Source organism: Olea europaea, chromosome 2 (assembly GCF_002742605.1).
Source record: "Olea europaea var. sylvestris chromosome 2, O_europaea_v1, whole genome shotgun sequence".
In the NCBI taxonomy this organism is placed as follows: Eukaryota; Viridiplantae; Streptophyta; class Magnoliopsida; order Lamiales; family Oleaceae; genus Olea; species Olea europaea.
Genome location: NC_036238.1, coordinates 24466678 through 24490562, shown reverse-complemented (window position 1 = coordinate 24490562; position 23885 = coordinate 24466678). Strand labels below are relative to the sequence as shown.

Below are 23885 nucleotides of genomic sequence, written 5' to 3'. Positions count from 1 at the left end.
TATATATATATATATATATATATATATTTATATTTATATATATATATATTTATTAGAGTTGGCGCTGCAGCGTCTAGTATGGGCGCCACAACGCCATTTATTCTGAAAAGGTAGTAAATTTTTTTTATTTTTTGTACCTCCAACGTACTCCCTTTCCATGTTGACTAGAGTGTCGATGCAACCATTTTTGAGCAAATTTTTACAAAAATGAAAAGAAAGCGAAATTATTAGAGTTACCACGAAAGAAAAGGAAATGTCAAACTAAAGAACGAAAATTTAGGGATAGAACTTGGTTTGCCTCCCAAGAAGCGCTTCTTTTACGTCTTTAGCTGGACGTGATGTGGTTTTAATGTGGTTCTCCAAGGGTAATGTCTTCCACATCTCGGTTTTCCTCTCCATAGTAATGCTTGAGGCGTTGTCCATTTGCTTGAAAAGTAGATCCATCCTTGTTCACTAACTCCACAGCACCATACGGGAGTACCTTATGAATTACAAATGGTCCCAACCACCGAGATTTAAGCTTGCTCGAAAAGATTTTCAATCGAAAGTTGAATAGAAGAACTCGTTCTCCTGCCATGAATTACCTCCTCATTATTGATTTATTAATGTATTGTTTTGCCCACAAAGTGTTTGATAAATTTCCCCAAATACTTTTTTGTGCTATTCTTGAGATATTTTTAATAGTTTGCATTAGGCTTTGTACTTGATTATTCTAGCCGCCTACCACATGTTCGAATATTATTTCATTAAGATTTTCGTGCCTACTTTGGACATACTTCATTTACTAAGACAAATTCATTGAATTGATTTAGGTGGTCGGTTAACTTCACGTGATATTGGGAAGAACACTTACACCATGCCTCCTAAAAAGAAATCTAAGATCACTGCCTCTTCATCTACTACAACGTTTGATCGAAGACGATTCATTAGTTCCGAAGCAGAGGAACGCTATAAATAAAGTGTGATACATCGGAATTGCATTCCTGAGAGGGGCTTTGAAAATTTTTTGCCAGATAAAATACACAGTTTGGAATGGGAGAAGTTTTATGACAATGAACACGAGAACTTCAAAATTTTTGTCTAGGGTTTTTGGATCAAGTTTGACAGTGCTTCAATTAACAGGTTCTACCACACGCGAGATATACCCAGTGACGACTATTCCTGACTACGCAATGAGGGGGTCGATCCCGATGAGATAATTCGCACTATAGCTCGCCTCGGTACTAAATGGAAAAGATCAGCTAGTGATGTAACTCACTTCCCTTCCTCTGGTCTGATACCTAACTATAAAATTTGGTATCACTTCATATCATCCAAACTGATCCCCAGTAGCAACACCAGCGAGATCACCAAGGAACGGACCTTGCTGAATTTTGTTACTCAGAATGGGTATTCTATTGATGTTTGCAGAGTCATTCAAAACAGCATTCTTCGCATCCTAGTCGGGCCAGCTACAGGCAGTTTGGGTCACCCCTCTTTGATCCATGACCTTTGCATACACGGGAGTGTTCCTGTGCAAGAAACTGATGAAGTGTTACACCCGAAACAACCACGGGGAAAGAACAAAGGTAAAATAACGACAGGCATTTGAAGACCGTGAACATAATTTTGAAAGGATTCAAATAGAGCGTGAACTTGCTCTCTAAATTGTTCTCCCTTCTCTTCATAACTAGAAAGAGCCACAACTTCAACCTGTCATTCCATCATTTAAGTAAACGTTCGAATAAAGAGTTTTTAGCATAAAAGAGATGTGACGTGATGTAGCTTATTTAACTTAATATTGACATCTTACGTTAAAAAATTCACTTAGAGGAGTTTCTCTGTGAGCTTGTGGCTTAGGAACAGCATCCCATATCTCCAAAAGAGGGAGCAGTGAGAGAGAGGGGGAGAGAGAGAGAGACTAGAATAAGAACCATCAGGCATACAATATACCTTCTGAATGTCTTCCCTCAAGACAGGTTCTAGATTTTCCAAAGGCGTCTATAACATGTCAAGAGGGGAAAAAACCTCCAGCATATCAAAAAGTTATTTGAAGGGACCAAATGCCCTAAAATAATAAGTTTTTAAAGTACGTTGAGCAACATCAAAGAGAAAGGAGAGACAAACATGCCCTCGTTTTATCACGTATGACAAACAATAAAGTTGTTTTATGTGGACTGAATAATCTCATCATAACCTGTTGATTACGAGATAGAACAGTGACGCATTTGAATCTCAAATTACATTTTCGGATGGAAAAGATGCGTCAAGTACCTGGAATACAGTTTTCAAGAGAGGCTTATTTGCAGCCTGCTCACGGCCAATGTCATGACACCACCTGAATATTTTTCAAGCAAGTTATTCATAACTTAAGAATCCAAAAGAGTTCATCAATTTCACAAGACATTTTTTAATGGAACAAAACAATCTTACATGTTTATTAGCACTATATCTGAAACGGCAAGGGCAAAAAGAGCACTCTGTTTTTCAAATGCAGTATCATCCTGATAGGAACACAATAATTAGAATTGAACAAGAGAAACCAATACCATGTCCACGAACTTTTCAACGTGACATCGAGAATTTAGCTCTTGTTTGGTAAAGCTTTTTCCATATTTTAAGCTGGTCAAACTTGACACGTGTATTTTATACACTGATTTAGAGCCTAAAATAGCGATATTTAGTTGTTCTTTAGATGAAATATATCCTAAATTGTTGTACTTTGTGTTAAATAGGTAAAACCTAATGGTCGAACAAGAAATTGGAAAACAAAGGAAAATCCTGAAAAAGAGTGAAATTTACAAGATGGGGACTAAGTTGCAACAATCTAATAGTTGAATTGGACCATGAATTGAAGATTGGAGATTGAAGATGCTAGGGGTTTAATTGGATGTACTTGGAAGCTAAGAGGGTGAAAATATAGGCTAAAAGGAGGGAAAAATGATGCGTAGAATTTCGGGGACCAAAATGTGAAAGAACATAAGAAGGCAACCAAAAATTACACAATGTAGTCGTATAGTGCATTTGGTCATGCAGTCACATAGTGCTATGTAGGAAAAAATGCGGTGTCAGTCCTTGAACTATGCAGTCACATAGTTATAAATTCGGTCGAATCTCAGGTTTCTTTATACAATTAAAATTCAACTTGGCAAGATTTTGGACGATATCATTGACGTAGACTCGAGCTATATAAATACCATAATGTCTCCTACACCTAGAGAGAACCTCTTTTATGCAAAAACAACTCAAGAACATCGAGATTCTTAGAGAAATTCATTAGAAGAAGAGAGCAAATTCATATTTTTACAAGGTTTCAATTGTGGAATTGCAAGAAGATTACCGAGTAAAATTCATATCGGAAAATCGGCACAAGGATTGGGAGGACAATTCAATAGATATCATAAATCCATTGAAGTCATTCAAGAATTCAAGATTTCTCATCAATTATTCAAATTTAAGGTAATGTTTATTAAACTTAGAATGATTTATTGTCATTTCAATATGCTAGGCTAGATTTTTACATTGCTAGGATGAAATGAACCCTTATTATGAGATTTTTGGTTTGAATAATTTGTTTGAATGTTTGGATGTTTATTATGATTTAGCTTGCTTTTCAATTAATTGGCCATTAGTTGAATTGTTTGTGGAATTTATTGTCATTGAGAGAGATAATAGAATCGTTAGCACGTAGTAATAAGCATTGTAAGGTTCAATAGAGGATAGAGACATACCTCTACATTTCAAATGGTTTCTATAGATGTTGTAGCTTGTTTAACGCTTTCTTGCATGTTGGAATCTTTAATAAAGATATAGAAATGTTATGTGTAAGATTAGATTTGATTGCTATCGAGAAAAGTTTTCAAATAAATTAGGAACATTGACAAACTTGCATGATATCAATGTGTCACTCTAATTGTTGGACTAAAGATGGAATAACAAGGGGATTTTACATTTTAGCAATACATCTCACAAATTTTACAAGCTTTTACTTTGCTTTCTAGTTAGTTGATAAATTAGACAGATTTATTACAGCTCAATATTGCTATTCGATTAAGGATATTAATAGCTTTAACTCTATCAAACACATAATTCTCGTAGGTTCAACACTTAATTCACCATTATATTACTTGATCACGATCCCGTGTGCATGAGGGTTTTCAACGGGTCAAAACTTCAACCAACCACATATTCTAATAGACACGCGAGTAGTATTCACTTTTTAACCACACGGTCATGGGACACACCAACTTGAAATCTCCAAAAGATTTATCAAACAGGCTCTTAATAATTGAATTAAGAGCTAATAAGCAATTTACAAAAGCTGGAATGTCCAAGGTTACTAAAATGTGTGAATTAATAAATGAATTCCAATACATGATCGAGATGTAGATAAAAGTCCATTTATCCTAGAAAGATAATTTCAAAGTGATCACTCAAAGGAAGATGATCATAGTGTCCAAGGATGTGAATTATGTGACAGAAACTCATAATTGAATCTGTCCCAGAGTTATGTTGATAGGCAATCTGAGGTTTGCTTGGAAGGATTGAAAATGAAGCGCCAAATGACAACATAACATAAATTAAATAGCAATTTCAAATGACACAGGAGACAGCAAAGACATGGTTCCAAAAACCAAATGAAATCTGAGTAGCAGCTGCAAATCATAATATTAATGGCCTCACATATTATTGCCAACAGCAGACACAGATGTCGTCGTTAAATCATATATCTCCAAAACATAAGAGTTATAACAATGACAATAACCCATATATGAACAACTCACCACGTAAACATAAAGTCATTATGTAGACGTGTTTAACATAGTACCTCTCCTCGTTCTCTTCCATCAGTTCCCTCTAAATCCATTACAAGAGTGCAAGGTTCAATCCCAACACATTGTGCCATCCATATCCCTTTTGTGGTTTGAGACCTGGGGAAATCCATATGCTGTCAGTTTATTTAAATCTAATAGCTAGCAAATAAGTGACAGCAATCTTTAGAAGCACCCACCTCCCCTTAAAAGCATCCATCTCCCTAAAATTAGTACCAAATAGGTGATTTAACAGTGTACTCTTCCCTGTGAAAATCATAGAAGAATTTTCATACTAATTCATGCAGGAAAGAACTGGCCAACACAATAATAACCGGTGTTTTAAAAGGCGTTCGAGGTGCACCCATTACAAGGTTTTAATTAGCATACACTTTGAGTGCCTTTTATATCTTTATTTACTGAAATGCATGTCTCTGGGACATCAACCATGATGGTTGAATCTCCTTAACCAACCTTTTTCTAAACTATTTGTGCTTTACCAGCCTTGGCTTTTAGGGATAGTTTTCATAGGATTTTTTAAAAATGTTTAGGACACAATCCAACTCTAAAATTATTGAAGATTAGAAAAGAGAATACGAGAAAAGCCCGTCTGTCTTACCCCTCTAACTCCTACAACTGAAGCATGATGCCCTAAGTGATATTGCAACTTTTCTGTCGCAGCAAGAGACCTGCATCATGTAAATTCATTCTTCTTCTCTTTCTTTTATGTTTGTGTTTTCTTTCATCGAGACTCACTTTCATTTCTAAATCCAAGAAAGCAAAATCTTTAAATAGTTGGTCAGTTGTTTCATTTATTTTAGACTTGTAGCTTTTGTAGTGAATTAATGGTCTTGTTATTTTATCACTAGATTGTTAAGTTATTATTTTTTAATCCATTTCATGCTTCTAGTAGCATATTAGACTTCTAATTTTGTTGATAGGTTCTTTTCTGATGATTTATGGTCTATTGCAAGTATAATTTTTAATTTTCAATATTATTTGAATTATTTTAGGTCTATTTTGAAACTTACTCCTTGGCTTATGGAGAAAAAATGCCTCCATACCCGACAACCTTTTCAACCACTGATCAGAACATAATAACCTTCATATTATGAGCAGAATTTTGGGATGCTAAATAGAGTGGAAAGGGAAGAAAAAATACATATAAAACAAAGAAAAGTGAAAGAAGCCAAATGGAGTCATTAAGGTATACGATTCATGCAAAAAACCATAATCAAGTAGGCTGCAATTAACACATGCCGAACTGACGAGAGAAATAAAGAGGTGTCTTTAGAGCCAAATTCATACCACTACTTTGGGGACCCATGATGGAGACTACGGCATAAGAAAGTTCACATTCGGCAAGTTTAACTTCCTTCATTAAATTGTCAATTCCAGAGACATTGAAAGTACCGTCCCCATCTATGAGGTGAGTTGAACAACTTTTATCTGGATAGATGGTATAGGAACTACATTAACAATAAGCAAACAAAACTTGGGCAGAACCCCTTTCTCAGGTTTCATCATATAGAATACATGCATAAGTTAATTGAAAACAAAAAACAAACAAATACAATGACAAAAAAATAATTTAAACCTTTCAAAGAAAAGAATTTTTTTTGTCATTCTCGAGAGAGAAATTAAAACATCATGACTGCTGGAATTATATGGAGATATTGTTGAAAGCAGGTGGAAAAAAACCTTAACTGAATCAAGAGATGTCAGAAGCTCGGTTGAGCATATTCCTAAATTTATTTTGTCCACCATTTATTATGATTGCAAGATTCAAATAGTTCTTTATTTAAGTAATGTAGGCAAAAATTTCAATTTCCACTTTGAACATCATGCATGATTTCCAAAACTCAGTTAAAACAGAAGGAAGCGAGTAAAATGTAAGTTCAACTTTCATATCAAGTATCAATCACGCTGAATAAATAAATCAACTTTATAAAACTTACACAAAATTATTCCAAATCAAAAACTTTAACAGAAGATATTTGACCTATTTAAACAAGAAACAATAACTGAAAAGCAGTTAAGCACAAAACAAGAAACGTACTGCGATAATAATAAATAATTACGTTGTGAAGTAAATTAAATTCTATCCCAAACTATTTATTAAAGTTGATAATAAAAGCGCAACACTAAATTGATCGTTTTTATAATGTCAATTAGCTGGTTATAACATGAAACTGAAATGTTACATAAAAATTGAAACTAATTGAAGCTTACCCATTTGCAAGAACGAGAGAGTTCGATCTAAGGTGATTTGTGGGAACCTGAGATTGAGAGATCACTGAAATTGGGAAAGAATATCTAATCGGAGTACAGGATCTGGTAAATTAATGTACTCAAGTATTCCAATGCCCCTTTTTGTTGAAATCAAGAAAGATAAACACAGAAAAGTGTAAAGGTGAATAAGAGATTGCAGCTTTCAAAAGAAAAATGGAAAATTAGGGGTTTGCTGTAGTTAAACCCCTCACTAATCCAGTCTACTCGGTAACAAGGTGCCACGTGTCGTGTCGAAGTGGTTCCAAAGTGATTTGATATCATTCCGAAGCAATACTAATCTCGCTCGAACCTCAACGTTAACATGCTGGGAGGCACAAACATCACCCCAAGTAATTGCCAAGAAGTCTCCTCTTACTGAAGTGCGAGGAATGTCGAGACACTTTGCAACAGAGGTCTCTCCGCCACCAATTTCAGAGAAATATTTGTGTCGGGATCCTCTTTTATCTTCATGGATTAATTGATGTGACATCTCAACTTTATGTTAACTCATAACTCAGAAGAGTTAATTACCCGTCTCCTCTAAATGAGGTTGATTGACGCTTACGAGAAAACTTCTCACATCGTTAGATGCATACACGTGTCTCATATCCAATGATGCCTCTCACTTATAAATACCAAAGGTTTGGCAATAGACAGAGGTAATAAAACATACTCTAAACTACTTGGCACTCTACACACAAGTACAATATTTTCTCCTCCCCACTCTTGTACAATTTCGGCACAGTTTCAATTACCGTCCACTGATTTGACCGTCGGAGTGTATGCAGTCGCCACTGCCCCCGCTAGTTCAGGTTGTGTGCGTCTAATCGTTTGCTATTGTGCGCAGGAAGAAACACGTGAAGTAACCCTCGATTGGCCGCGTGAAAGGTCCAATTCTCGAGGTCAACAGTTGTAATTCTAAACTAATTCTAACGGCGTTATGCGGTGGCAACAGCCTCTCTACACCGACTTGGTGCCCACTAAACCGCCCATGTACCTTTTTCAGAAAGGGAAATGCCACAAATTCTCATCGATCGAGAGAGCGGAACCACACGCTCCAAGTCGGAGGCTAGGATTAAAAAATTAGATTTTTAGGATTTTAAAATTAATTATTAACTTTGACTCTACGTTCTTTCTAATCCGTATCAAACAGGGGACACTTGGATATAGGGAGTATTTCCTATGCATTGTGTGTAGCGTGAACGTTTTGATTCGGCTTTCTTTCGAAGTTCAAATTATGGAGCGTTTGACCCCCAAACTAAAATAATCCTCCTTTATTCATTTCTTACCTTCCGGTAACTTTTCATCATTTCTAAATAATTTTTTGGGCTACCGCATTCCTTGCCTGTTTGCTCCCAAATTAAGGTATATATAAATCAATAGTGCTACTTGTACAGAAAGGCGTTCACAGAATTTTTCCAGATGATGTGACATTCCTTTTTTTGAACAATAAAATAAGAATAAAATCCAATTCACTGAATGAATATGATTCATCCGCAAAATCACATGAATGTTTGAATTAAAAAGGCAGGACAAACCACAACCACTCCCACTTTCTCACATGGTCACATCCATTCTTCATCTTTCCAGCTTTCCTTCAATCTGAAAACATAGAGTCGATGTCATCGGTGTTGTCGTCTCGAATTCGGCTTCGGTTCTGTTAAAAATCAAATAATCCAATATCTTCAACTCTGCCATATTATTGACTGCAGAAAATCGTGAGAAAGCTGTCGTTTTCGAGACGGTGTCGTTGTCTTTTTCAGCTATCATCGACGACTTTACACATAAACCGACTGCTATGCATTTTGAGAAGGTTAGATTTTTTGCATTTTGAACAAATTATTTATGGATTTTTTTGCATCCACTGTACATGGTTCGAAATTGTAAGGTTTTTGGATTTTTCCTACAAATTATCGCACCGATGTTGGTGAAGTTTTGAAATGGGATAATTTTCTTGCTTGTTGAGACATGGTGAAAGGGATTATTCAGTTGTTGGCTGTGTTGAAACTTATCTTTTCGTGTGTGTCTAATGTAGTTAGTTAGGCTGTGATTATGTTGGTGAATTTCAGTTTTTTGGTATAACGTGTTAGTTGCAATTTGTTCGAAATTTGGTTGTTGCCGATAAATTGTATTGTAAGAAGCAGGGAGCTGTTTGATTCTGCCTGTTACACTATGAATTACGGTAGTACATGATTTGATCTCATTTTATGTCCAATTGTTGAGTTCATTTACCATTGTACAGTTGGCATGAAAATGATGTATTATTGATCAGTGTGTTAGGGATCTTATGTATACTAACTTAGATGCATGTGATTTTTTACTTGGTAGGGATGAGGGGTAAGATTTACGACATTTGTCATAGTTGTAGAAGCACAGATCACTTCTTCGAAGAATGCAAGAAAAAACTTCGTTGTCCATGGTGAGTAGATGGAGTCTAGAAATGTTTTGAGGTTGAAAAGAAGGGCAAAAGTAAAGAACGGCTATTCAGAACTTGCAGTGTTGGCTGTGGATATTGTCACAGGGTAAAGGTAGAAAAAGAAATTGGGGAGTCGAGCACCATTAATGAAGCAATCGGTGAGTCGAGCACCATTGATGAAGCAATCGGTGAGTCTACTACCATTGATAAAGTAATCGACGAGTCGACTACTGTTGAGGATTTGCCAAGCATGTTCGAAAGTCTAGGTCGAATAGGTAAGAAACGAAACCTTGAAATTTCGTTCAATCTGACACTTCGCAAGTGCAAAGAGCCATCGAAAGATAATGGAAAAGGAAAGGGGTCGGCCAAATGAGTAGTTATATTTTGTTCTTGCAATGTTGCTTTTTGATTACTTTTAGTGTGTACCAAATCCTATTGCTAATTGCAAATGACTTCCACTGTCTATGTATATTGAATCTTGTTGCTGAATAATGAGTGCATTTTCGATAATTTCCATATGTGTTGATTGAGTGTCTTATGTAGGGTAATGGAACGAAACATTAAGCATTCAGCTTTCATTATGAACCTGTCACAAAATCAAACTCAGAATTTCTTAGGAAAGCTATTAATAGTTCAACCAAGACACCTTTTAAACCCGAAATGAGGCTAAAGCCATTAATAGTTCAATCAAGATAAAGCTACATTCCACCAAAGTTAACACCTCTTTTCCAACCCAAAACATGCATAAAGACAAATCTCTGGCAAATCGAAAAAGAAAGAAAACACCAACTTTAGTTCAATTAAAAACAAAAACAGGGAATTACTTGGCAAATACTAATGAATACCGAGTTTGATACAAATAAGCAATTCCCATAAGTATTCAAAATACATTAACCACCATGCTACTTTCGGTCAGAAAGACAATAGCAAGCTGAAATCATTACAAACAATTGGAATCCACTTGCTTTAGAGGTCGGGGAGGTCACCGTCTTGCTCAAAATGTGGATTGCATGGACTCGAATGACCTGTCATACAATGTGAATGTAAGAACACATACAAACTAATGAAATGCGAACATACAAGTTCAAACATGCATTAAACCTTGAGAACTGAATACAAGATTTGTTGCCATTAACGGTGTTTGCATAGAATGTTGGGGAGTTGCTTGCCCAACGGCCTCAACAGATGGTCTATTACTGTGCCTGGATGTTAACCTCTTTCCTCTCGTTGACGTCGTTGTTGCCTAAACATACACAAAAATTAAATAGTAAGTGCACTGGAATATTATCTAAGGTGCGAAAACAAATTATCACAACACACCTTTGATTTCTTTGAAGAGGACTCCAACGGGCTTTTTCTCCAAAGCTTATTCGGCTCACCCTTTCTTTTCTATGATATAGGAGCTTGCACGCCTTCACGAATTCATTACACTTCGATGCTAACTGAATAGTGTGTTGCGAAATGATGTTACTACCGCAATCTGACTTTATCATCATCAATTCTTGTTTTTGATTAATTATCCACTCTTTTATCACATGAGAACGCACTTCATCATCAGCCTCGAGGTTTGCAACCTTTACGAAAGACCGACACAAATCGACATATCTTAATTGTTCAGGAGTACTAACCAACCCATCATAGTGCACTGTAACCCTGGTGTGTGCTCTACAAATATCTTTTCTCCATCTCCGTAGTATATATCTCTTTGGCAATGACGTGATGTCATTACGTATTAGGACAGCGATAGCGTGCCAACATATTCTACCTCGGAACTCAAACAGGTGGCAACTACAAGCAATTTCACAAATGTCTCTCTGAAATGAGATAAAAAAAACTTCTTAATCCTTTGTCGATCATCAGACATGATAACCTCGTGTAGGTCGTACATCATCCTCGAAGTTCCTTCTGCAGTAGATATGAGATCACAATAAACCTTCCCAATGAGCTCGGCTTGGAACTCCCTGAACCTATCGATGGTATAACATTTCTGATACTGCTTCTCCATTTCGAAAGTCGTCGTACACAATACCATTAGTGAGAATGACTTAAAGTCGTCCTAGAATTCCTTCTCAACCTTACTTCTCAGTGCCCTTTCATATTGTTCGACAAATTACTTCAAGGTCGTCTTGTTTTAAAATAGCAGGGAACCTAACGACCTCGATCATCAAACAGTCCCAACAACCATTCATTACTATGCAACTCATACGTATCAATCATCATTCTTCAACCTGTATCAAATTTGTCAACAAATTCACAATCATACACTAATTCATGTACAGTCGAAAAAATGGAAGCTTTATCAACGTGGTATCCAAACTTCTCTGACAACTTTTTCAAAATATGTCACAAGCACCATCTATGCCTCATATTTGGAAATACAATCTGAACTGCATTTTGCATCGCCCTATCCCGATCGATAATAATTTCATGGGGAGCTTTTCCATACATGCACTGTAGCCATGTCCTAACTAGCCATACAAAAGTACCCCTGTCCTCATTCGATAACAAACCATAACCAAAAAGTGTCGATTGTCCGTGATGATTAACCCCAACAAAAGGGACGAACGGTATATTGTACTTATTAGTTAGATAAGTGGTGTCAAATGTGACAACATCACCAAAATCTTTGTATGCTTGCCTCGACCTATTATCAGCCCAAAATTTTTTTTTCAGCCTATACTCATCATCTAAATCCATACTGAAGTAGAATTCCGAGCACTGGGCTTGCATCTTGGAAAAGTAGGCCTGTATCGCTGTGGCATCTCCATCACCGAGTCTTAATCGTTTTATTTGTTCAATATAATTTCGACAATCATTTTCTATACAAGTCATACTTTAATATCCACCCGCTTCAACCATTGCAAAGTTGAAACTTTTGTGCAAAGGAATCCCCGCCATATCATTCACTTCAAGCTTTCGTTTTACTTGTGAACTCAACTCTCGATTGCAACGATACAACTCGACTTCGAAGGACTTATTTTGTGGTTGTGGTCGAGGTGAACTGTGTTAATTCTCCATATTCCAAAAGCATCGAAAATGCAGTGATCCTAGCTTTACAATCTGTTTGAATTGTTGGTTGGGGTTTCAAAGAATCGCTTGTAACAGTGCTTCTGTGACCTTCACGGCTACATGTTAAGGTCACATATTTAATTTTCTCATCGTCTCCCTTTTTGGAATTCCTTCTTAAAACTGGAAAACCTACATGATATGCATATCCTTTGTAGAAATCCCACAATTCTTTTTCATTGTTGAATATCATGCCCACCTCCGGCACCTCACGCACCATCGAAACATCTTTACCTACCATTTACTTCTCCACTGATATCACATTGCCCACAACATTCTCGTCAACACCTCTCTCTACCAAAAATTCATCGCGTACTTCTTCCATTGAACCTCCTACAGTTACACAATAAATGGCAAGGTTGAGCAAAACATAAATGGATTCCAGTCAAAAAAACAATTGAAAATATAATGTAAAGGTCATCTCTTTGGCTGGACCTGAAGCATCTAATTTTGGTTGCATCAAGAGTAATACATTAATCACATTATAACGTCCACAATGAATCTACTCCCTAATTAGAAATCATACCAAGTGCATTAATCTCCCATCTTGATAGTATAATACAAAAAGGTTATAAAGAACAAATTGATATCCAACATTTAATAAGTCTATTAGGAGTTTACGAAACAACAACATTTATTCAGTCAAAATGCATTAAACTTGGAATAAGTCAAAATGGAGTTAAATGCATGAAACAACATTTAATCAGTATAATACAAAAAGGTTAAAAAGCATTTTGACAGTATATTAAGAGTTTACAAAACAAGATTTAAACCAACAAAAAGATTTGTCGCTCACTTGGGGGGTACACAAAAGTTGGTGAAGACAAGTTTTCAAGGTCACCGAAATCGGTCATCACCATGGTTCATGGTCCAGTTTGTTGGGAAGTAGCTGCCGTCGATGTCACTGGTCAGTGTGTACAAATGGGTGAGATGAGAAAATCTGGGAAGAGAAGATAAAATCTCAAATCTGGAAGCGATGAGCTAAACTCACTGGAAAGGGCGGGAAAAATTAGGCGGGTTGGAGTGGTCTCCTGGCTTGTCCTTTTCTTTTGTTTTGTTTTTATGTTTTCTATTCTTTCTTAAATGAAAATTGACCAGAAATCACGTGCTTTGAACAAGAATAAAATATTCAATAATTAATGCAGTAGACCAGCTTTCTGTGCTTTCACATGCTTTTTGTGCCATATAACCAAACTTTTAAATTTTTGGAACATTTCTGCGAACGCCTTTCTGTACAAGAAGCATTATTCTATATAAATTGTTGGTTACATTTTTCTCGACATTCTTCTTTCGTGTCAAAATCAGGACACTAAGTAAAATGTGAAAGTCGATTATTTTGATAAATGTCATATGGAAGAGTGTCAAACTTAATATAAAGGAGAATATACAGATAACATGATCCATTATCTCAAAATACAATTTTTTAAAACTTATTTTTAATCACACATTCTTTCAATAAAATAATTTACACATAAATTCAAAACTTTTTCTAACTTTTTAACCGTACAATCTTCAAAAATCTACTATTACAAAACTCATTTTTGTCAAAAATATGGCTCAGGGTAGTTTACCAGGTGACAATTGGACTGAAAAGCAACTTTGTAATAGGGACAAGGACCATGATTCCGTGCTGAACATGCCTTGTTTGTTTCAAAAGAAAATGAAAAAAAGCTTGATCTCTGTAATAAAAATTGAAACAAATAAATAAATTTATCAAAACGTTGGTTTATCATCACATTATGCAAGTAAATCTAGCTGCCATGTATGTTAAAAAGTTGATAAAATAAAGAAAAATCATTGGAACTGCAAATTGGATAGTAGGTGTCCCCACCCCTAGGTGGAGATAATAGCGGGGGGTTAACATGTGAAATTTCACACATGATGGGCCCCATAGCTTAATCAAGGTGACGTCCATGACATTTCTTGACAAGTCATATGATTTAGTCTTTTCACTCTAACTCGAAGTAAGTTCCCATAGTGCACTTTGTTCAATCGTGGTGCTCATCTCTGTTGTAAATTTTTATTTCGCAAGTGTGCGACCCGTAACAAGTAATAGTGGACCTAAGAGTCCGAATTGTCGATCCCACAAGGACTATTTTCTAGTACTTAATTCAATTTTTCTTTAACTACTATTTGACTAAAACAAATTAAAAGTTGTAAAACCTGAGTTTTAATCTAAATTCTAGAAAATAAATGGATGTTCACACGATTGGTTGAAGAATCAAATAGTGAATGGATGTTAGGGCAGAATACCTTCACCAATTGATCACCTTTACATCTCAAATTAAAACTCAATTCTAATGTAGTGCTCGATCGAATTCTCCTGTTGTATTCAATTTACCCCTCTCGAGTTCTCATTGAGCCTATTCAACTAATTAAATTTCATATCTCTACACAAATTGAACTTAGTTAAACGAGTTCTATGTTCTAGGAATTCAATTATGACCGCAATAAATGGTATATGTATCTCTACTCATTATACCAATTTACTGGATTTTTACTACATGGTCTAAATCCTAAACTTATATCTCTATTTGTAAAGAATTCACAAAAATCATCAAATTATTGATCAGATAATTTAATGCATTCAACTCATAGCAAAATCAACACATGGAAAAACTAAAAACTGAGAATTTTAATAAGAGAATGTACAAGATCCCAATTGGTTACATTATTTTCCCTAACAATGAATTTAGCTACTCATAAGACAAGAAGAAAAATATGAAATTGTCTTAGAATACATCACCAGATTTGTAATAAAGATGTAGAAGAAAAAGTAGAATTCGTGCACCAAGATCTCTTTCCCCTTCCAATAAATGCTTATAATTTTCAATTGCTTGGTGTTAATCTTCTTGAACTTCTCTTTTGAATCTTCCTTTTTGTTGTCTTGTCTCCAATATGTCAAGAACCCCTCAAAACTATGAAAAAGATGTATTTATAGGCGTCCCTCCGTTTTGTGTAGAAGTAGGGTTTTTATAGATTTTAAAACGGCCCAAAAAACGCGCCCTAGATACCCAGTCGCAGCGCCTAGGCGCTGATGATAGCGCCTGGGCGCTATGATTGCAGCGCCTAGGCGCTATGAATGCAGCGCCTAAGCGCTGTCTTTTTGCCCCAATTCCATGTTTTTGGCCTATTTGTCCACTTTAATACCTCTTTTTGCATCGCCTCTCCTAATCTTCAAAACAATACTAACAAACACATAAAAAACGTTCTATACTCACAAGATCCAGCATTTAATCAAACTAAACTTGTGCAAAATTCATGAGTGAAACAAACTCATCAAATACCCCCAAACTTAACCATTTGCTAGTCCTCGAGCAAACAAACAAATCAAACAATAAAATCATCCACGGACGATACACACAAATATTAAGTTAGAAGGCTTGTCGTTTTGGCTCAGCATTGATAACGTTATATTACATTTATAAATGGTGTCAAAATCACAATGTAGGAACCAAACTTCCACTCATACAATGCAAAGCGGGTGTGCGTGTGTGGATGATCAAGCGTAGCGCCGCACATTCACAAGTTGGTTCATTTCCCAACCTTTAATGGTCAATTATTTCCTTTCTTCGCTCGTAAGATTCGCACACCCCCAAACTTGATTCTTTCATTCTCTGTCCATGGTGTAATTCTAAAATTTAGTTGTGCTTAAGATTTCCTTACACCAATCTAATTTGGTTTAGTTCAACCGACAATGTCAACAATTCATTCATGTAGTGATTCTCCCAATTTCTGAGTGTTTCAACAATCTAGTTTATACTAGTGATTAAAACCCACTAATTATCTAGGCCCCCAAGATCAGGTTTTTTTTTTTTTTTTTTCATTCATATATTTATTTGCCTCACCATTTTTTTTACTTCTTCATCGCTGTAGTGAGTGTTAGGTCGGTAACTCTCCGATTTTTTGTATACTAAAGGGTACCATGTTTTAAGAGACCCCTACGGACTTAATAACTCGAGTAAAAAAGGTGCAATGCTTCTTTTTATTGTAAAAAGAAGCGAAATTTATAGGGGTTAGATTTCTAGCATTCGGTCATCATCAAGCTTATACCAGAAAATTAAATACACTCCACACAATCTTTTTCACATGCACGAAATCAACATAATCGTAAATCATTTCTTTCGCCGATTGGAACGCCCCAAATTATAATGTACACAGTTAAGGTGTATTGACATTCATAGGTTACGGGATTACACACCTAAGTCATCTCTTTAGCCTAGGTGCATGAGCTCTCATGTTCCTGTACGATGCTCAACTTAATACTTGTGCATAAATGTTATACCGCTTCATATGGATAAGCAGACAATCCAATTAAAACATATGATTCATCCACAATCCATAAACTAATACATGCTCTCAAATATATTCATCATATCCGATAAGACTATCTAACTCATACAAGCATGCAGAGTATGAATTTTTTTTTTTTGGAATAAAAACACAAACACATAAAACAAGCAAATCACACATAAGCATTCGAGAAACTCAACAACGTAAGCAAATGATGTCACTCCCCCAAACTTAGCTGAAACATTGTCCTTAATGTGAAATTTAAAGGAAAAGGAGGAGGACTTCCCTGAAATGTCAGTATTGCCTATGATGTTGTGGTGTCTTGGTGTTGCATTTGATCGACACTTCTTCTACATTCTCCCCCAAACTTGAGATTTGTCCCATTTTCTCCATATCCATGTTGGTTTGAGTGTTTCGCGACGTCATGTTCCTGAAAAATTAAATTTAAAAAATTAAACTCATGGAACAAAGATTGCTTAGCTTAAACATCTAATAACCAACTTAATTACTCCAAGACCTATGGGTAGAAGGGGTATGGGTGATGATTCCTAAATAAACTATAAATTAAACTATCCTAGAACTTTGAAAACAAAATAAATAAAATAAAATAAAAGTTTGGGTTGCCTCCCAAGAAGCACTTCTTTTAAGTCATTAGCTTGACTTGTGCCGCTGATTTATGATGGTGGCTAAAACCAAGTTATTCCATCATTGCACTTTGTGTAATTTTCATTGATGTAGTTCTTTTTTGCTCTCCAAATTTTGATTTTTCCATTCTTATCTCTACCAAGACGTTCTCCAAAATTTGTTTTTTTGTTATGACAGTTTCGTTGATCAGGTGGCTCTTCTTCATCAATTCTACATCAATCATTTTTATTGGGAAGTTTCTCATATTGGATGTAAATATTGAATATCTCCTGCATGTCCTCCACCCTTAAGATTAGTTCTCCCTTCTCCATGTTAATAAGGGTTCGTCCCGTTATTAAGAATGGTCAACCCAATATAATTGGAATGTCTCGATCTTCTGGCATGTCCAATACAATGAAATCCATAGGAAATATTAAATTTTCTACTTTTATGAGTACATCCTCAACTTTGTCACGTGGTCTTGTGATTGTTCATCAGCTAGTTGTAGCGTTATTGATGTTGAGTTGACTTCACCTAGTCCCAATTTTCTGTAAGCAAAATACGACATTAGATTGACACTAGCACCAGTGTCACACAATGCATTAATTAAATAGGAATTTCCTATTGAAATTGGTAAAATAAAACTCCTTGGATCCTTCAATTTAGGAGGCAATTTTCTCTGGACTCTTGCACTACTTTCCTCAGTTAATGCCACAGTTTCAAACTCCGGAAGCTTTCTTTTCTTTGTCAACATTTCTTTCAAAAATTTCATATAGTTTGGAATTTGTAGTATAGCATCAATGAACAGAACATTGATCTGGAGCTTCTTGAGAATATCGAGGAATTTTTCATAGTTTGTGTCTTGTTTGTTCTTCTTGAGCTTTTGAGGAAAGGGAATGGGAGGCATGTAAGCTTTGTCTAGACTTAGTGCTTTGGCAATTGATGTTTCTGTACTTTCTCCATTTTCAGTTGCGTTTGGTGCAGATTTTTCTACCCTTGTAGCTTCATCAATCACGTATTGGTCATCTTTTCTTTTGGGTCTCTCTGTAGTAATTTCTGGCAATTGTACCTCGCTCTTTGTATTTATGACATGAATATTTTGCTCCATCGACTTTTTTCGAAGTCTTTGGGAAAACGGAAGTGGAGGTACATATGCTTTAACTTTTATGGGGACCCTGGGTGAATCGTTCTCCACTACTTTAATTGCCATCAACCGTTCCTTAGGATTTATCATTGTATTGCCTGACAATGTCCCTTGTGGACGTTCTGCAAGTTGTTGTGCTATCTAACCAATTTGTGTATCTAATTTCTTGATGGATGCCTGCTGATTTTGAAAGTCCGTGTCAATTTACTGGAACACCTTGTTCGTCTTCTGCACATATTGTTGAAACATCTCCCCCAAACTTGGTCTTCTTTCTTGCTGGAAATTGTTACCATATGAGTTGAAATTACAGGAGCTATTTTGAATAAAGTTTACTTGTTCATCTGAAGAAGTGAGCATCATGCAGCTCTCTGTAGCGTGATTTCTCCCACAATCCTCACATACTGAACTGGCCATCATTGCATTTGCTCCATGTGTTTGCAATTTTACAAGTAACTCTACCTGTTTTGTTAAAGCTGCTATTTGTGCATTGGTAGATGTTGTGCTGTCTAATTCATACATTCCTACTGCCTTTGGTGATACCACTCTTTCTGATGAGAACATTGAGTGTGTGGTGGCAATTGACTCAAATAGGTCCATGGTTTGTTGCACTGATTTTCCTATGATTGATCCACTAGCAGAGGCATCAACTTGAGATTTTGATAGTGGTGTAAGTCTGGTGTAGAAGTACTGCACTTGGTTTCCTTAAGTGATTTCATGGTTTGAACATCTTCTCATCAGCTCATTAAATCTATTCCATGCCTTATGATAGCTTTCTTCCTCTTTCTGTTGAAAAGTTTGAATTTCCAATCTGAATTTAGCTATTCTGGCTGGTGGAAAAAATTTATTGCAGAATTTTCTAGTCAGTTCTTCCCATGTAGTAATGCTGGCATGAGGCTCCACATCTAACCACTCCAATGCAACATCTCTCAATGTAAATGAAAATAGTCGTAGTTTAATAGCATCTTCATTGACCCTTGGAGCATGGAAGTTCTGACAATTTCTGATAAATCTGGAGATATGTGTGTCCGGATTCTCATGAGGTAGCCCATAGAATTGCAGAGTGTTACTCATCAAGTTAATCCAACCTGGCTTGATCTGAAAGTTAGTCATCCCAAAATCTTGATACACAATACTGGAGCGCATGGGTGCTGTTATAGGTGTCAGGAACATTGATACTGACAAATCACTTTTATTTATTTCCCCTCGCTCATGCTGCTGTTCCAGTGGCGCCATCACTTTTGCGGCCATTTGTCCAATCGGCTGAATAGGGATATGGATTTGTTGATTGTCGGTTATTTGATGTTACTGTTTTTGTTTGTGTTCTTTGCGTCTTCGTCTGAAGGTACGTTCTATCTCCGAATCAAACGGTTCAAGATCGTCGCCTTGGGCACGGAGCATACAACGAACACAATTTTCTGTAAATAAAAGAAAATAAAACAAATCAAGTAACAGTTAAAATAAATAAATAAATTAAGACTAAAAGAAATAGTCCCCAGCAACGATGTCAAAGTTGTAAATTTTTATTTCGCAAGTGTACGACCTGTACCAAGTAATAGAGGACCTAAGAATCCGAATTGTCAATCCCACAAGGACTATTTTCTAGCACTTAATTCAATTTTTCTTTAACTACAATTTGACTAAAACAATTAAAAGTTGTAAAATTTGAGTTTTAATCTAAATTGTAGAAAATAAATGGATGTTCACACGATTGGTTGAAGAATCAAATAGTGAATGGATGTTAGGGTAGAATAACTTCACCAATTTATCACCTTTACATCTCAAATTAAAACTCAATTCTAATGTAGTGCTCGGTCAAATTCTCCTATTGTATTCAATTTACCCCTCTCGAGTTCTCATTGAGCCTATTCAACTAATTAAATTTCATATTTCTATGTAAATTCAACTTAATTAAACGACTTCTATGTCCTAGGAATTCAATTATGACCGCAATAAATGGTATACGTATCTCTACTCATTATACCAATGTACTGAATTTTTATTACATGGTCTAAATCCTACACTCATATCTCTATTTGTAAAGAATTCACAAAAATCATCAAATTATTGATCAGATAATTTAATGCATTCAACTCATAGCAAAATCAACACATGAAAAAAAATTAAAAACTGAGAATTTTAATAAGAGAATGTAGAGGATCCCAATTGGTTACATTATTCCCCCTAACAATGAATTTAACTACTCATAAGACAAGAAGAAAAATATGAAATTGTCTTAGAATACATCACCGGATTTATAATAAAGATGTAGAAGAAAAAGTAGAATTCGTTCACCAAGATCTCTTTCCCCTTCCAATGAATGCTTCTAATCTTCAATTGCTTGGTGTTAATCTTCTTAAACTTCTCTTTTGAATCTCCCTTTTTGTTATCTTGTTTCCAATATGTCAAGAACCCCTCAAAAGTATGAGAACGATGTCTTTATAGGCGCCCCTCTGTTTTGTGTAGAAGTAGGATTTTTATGGATTTTAAAACGGTCCAAAAAAAGCGCCCTAAATACTTAGTTGCAGCGCCTAAGCGCTACGAGACAGCGCCTAGGCGTTGGGGTTCAAATTTCATCTTTTTTTTCAGTTTTGTAGCGCCTAGGCGCTATGAATGCAGTGCCTAAGCGCTGTCTTTCTGCCCCAATTCCATGTTTTTGGCCTATTTGTCTACTTTAATAACTCTTTTCACATCGCCTCTCCTAATCTTCAAAACAACACTAACGAACACATCAAAAACGTTATATACTTACACGATCTAGCATTTAATCAAACTAAACTTGTGCAAAATTCATGAGTGAAACAAACTCATCAATCTCCTTTGGAAAGCTTATAGCTTTCTATGGGCACGTTATCCTCTGGCTCCAAGGTCCGATGTACAATTCTTCGACTTACCCACAATGTTTAGTGTGTTTCACCATGATTCTTGCCAATTTTTTCCAACTTTTTTTTTCAAAGAGTGTGGGGCCCATGCAGAATATAAGGACGGTGTCCTTGCAAAAAATTGAGGCATCTGAGTGTGTGTCAATCATTTGAATTATGGAAATTTGTGGAAAATCATTTCAACCCTTCAATTGGAATTTTGTTCCTTCCCATTCTGCCCTTTTGTTGTAATTTTGTTGTTTCCATTGAGGGCGAAATAGTCATCAAACTCAAGGCGGTTTTTCATCCTGTATTATCTCTGACAAAAGATTGAGTGATTGTAACATTTTATCAGTGTAAATACTGTAGCAAAATGAGATGTGATGAAAAAAAATTGGAAAAGAATGAAGATCAAACGGTGGCTTAGTTTGTTGACAATGATGCATAATAAATTGTGGCAATTACACTATCGCAAATATGTAAATATTACAATTCAAAAAACAGGTGTAAGATTCGATTATTCAAAAATCAGTTGATAATTCCACATTTTAATATTAACAGATATTATAAATTAATTTATATACCTACCATTAGGTCATCCATTCCATTCAAACCCTAATAATCTCTACACTCCCATCTCTCTCTACACTCACCCTTGTCTTAAAAAGGTTAAACCCTAACCTTAAGGGTCCCCCACCACCCCTACCCTGGAGCATCGTGAGAGAGGTAGATCGCAGGTTATGCCTCCAAGGGTACAGGGTGGAAGGCTACTTGTACACTTGCACTTACTCAAGAGCCAAATCCATATTTCAGGATTCGAACCCTTGACGCAGCAGCGTCAAGCAAAGCTGAATTTCTCCACCTTCCCCTTTTTACCACTTGGAGATGTGCCCTGGGGGCCACTCACCCTTGTCTTTCTCTACACTCTAGACCACCACTGCTTTGCACAATCTGACGAAATTCAATGGAATCGATGGACATTGCTTGACGGAGCGTTGATTGACATAGCACCACGAATGATGACAATTAACCTAGCAAGAATGTGCGTACGCAAACAAGAGACGACTTCATAGATTTCACGGATTAAAGCTTTTCGTTATTGGCATCTAATGATTCGTAACGTCAATTTGCATAAATGCAAATCGGAAGCTGCAATTCCACTTTTTGAGATGTCGAATTGGGCGGTGACAACAATTTGAACAACTTCTTCACAACCAATATTGTATTATTTCTTTAATTCCCTCTCATATTTCAATATTCAATTAATAAATTATTCTCTATGTTCTTTATTTTCTTAATCAATTTTTTTGAATATTTTAGTTTTGTTTAGTTGATTCACCTTTGCCCTCATTTCCCATGTGCTCTCCTTTTGTAACAATTTACAGATTTTTGCTGTAGATGAAGTTGTAGATGTGTAGAGTTTTTGCATTTTTAGCCGATTGAGTTCCTGTAATCAAATTTCTTGAATATGTGACATATCAAAGTGCATTGGTCATATGTCAAAGTTTATATGTTATATACTCAAGAGAGTTGGTGAAATGCCATTGGATAAGGTCACAAATCCAAGAGATTTGATCACCTGCCATTGGATCAGGTCACGATCATATGTAATTAGGCACATGAAAAAGTGCACAAGTCACAAATTTAAGAGATTTGGTCATAAACCATTGGCTCAGTCTCATCTCACGAATCCAAGAGATTTGATGGCGATTGGATCAGATCACAACTCACAAGTCATATGTCAAAGTGCATAGGTCACACGTCACAAATTCAAGAGATTTGATCATATGCCATTGATTTCTCCAACCTCGGTTGCCCAAATTGATCAAAAATTCAATTAATTAGATTTTGACAATGAGAATTGAAGTTATTTGCTTCGATAAGGACTCTATAAATTACACCAGGTGTTGACATCGTTGAGTCGTGGATGAAGAAGATGATCAGTCTCCTATGATGCTTAGTCGATGTTCTCCAACGATCATTATCTTTCTCCCTCTATCTCTACTATCCATGTAGGTGATGCTCATTGGCAGCTAAAGAAGTCATCGACGAGTGGATGCCGCACGGGTGAATTTTGACGACTGTAAGAGAGGATGACAGTGAACGGTGCGTGTAGGTGGGGATGGGTGAGGATAGGGATGTCAAATGGGCCGAGCCGGCCTCGGCTCGTTAAAGCTCGGCTCGTGGGCTATTCGGGCTCGTCAAATGACGAGCTCGAGCCGAGTTGGGGGGTCGATTCCAACAAGCCGAGCCCGCTCGGCTCGTCGAGCTCGACGAGCGGCTCGTGGGCCGAGCTCACGAGCCGGCTCCTCCAAAAAAGTGGGAAAAAATTGAAATTTTATCAATAAAAATTGAAAAATTTGCAAAAAAAAAAGAAAATAAAAAATTCATGAGCTCGCGAGCCGCTCGTGGGCTCGGCTCCT

General features: G+C 36.2%; 1 long non-coding RNA gene and 1 pseudogene across 1 annotated transcript; one reads left to right on the top strand and one right to left on the bottom strand.

Annotated features, from left to right (window-relative positions):
- LOC111374229 overlaps window positions 1-7334 on the bottom strand; it is a 17005-nt pseudogene extending 9671 nt beyond the window's left edge.
- Window positions 7335-8563: 1229 nt separating this feature from the next.
- Window positions 8564-9990, top strand: LOC111376247. Its single transcript, XR_002699434.1, has 2 exons — window positions 8564-8874; window positions 9390-9990. It is a non-coding gene; the product is annotated as an uncharacterized LOC111376247 (long non-coding RNA).
- Window positions 9991-23885: the final 13895 nt, after the last annotated feature.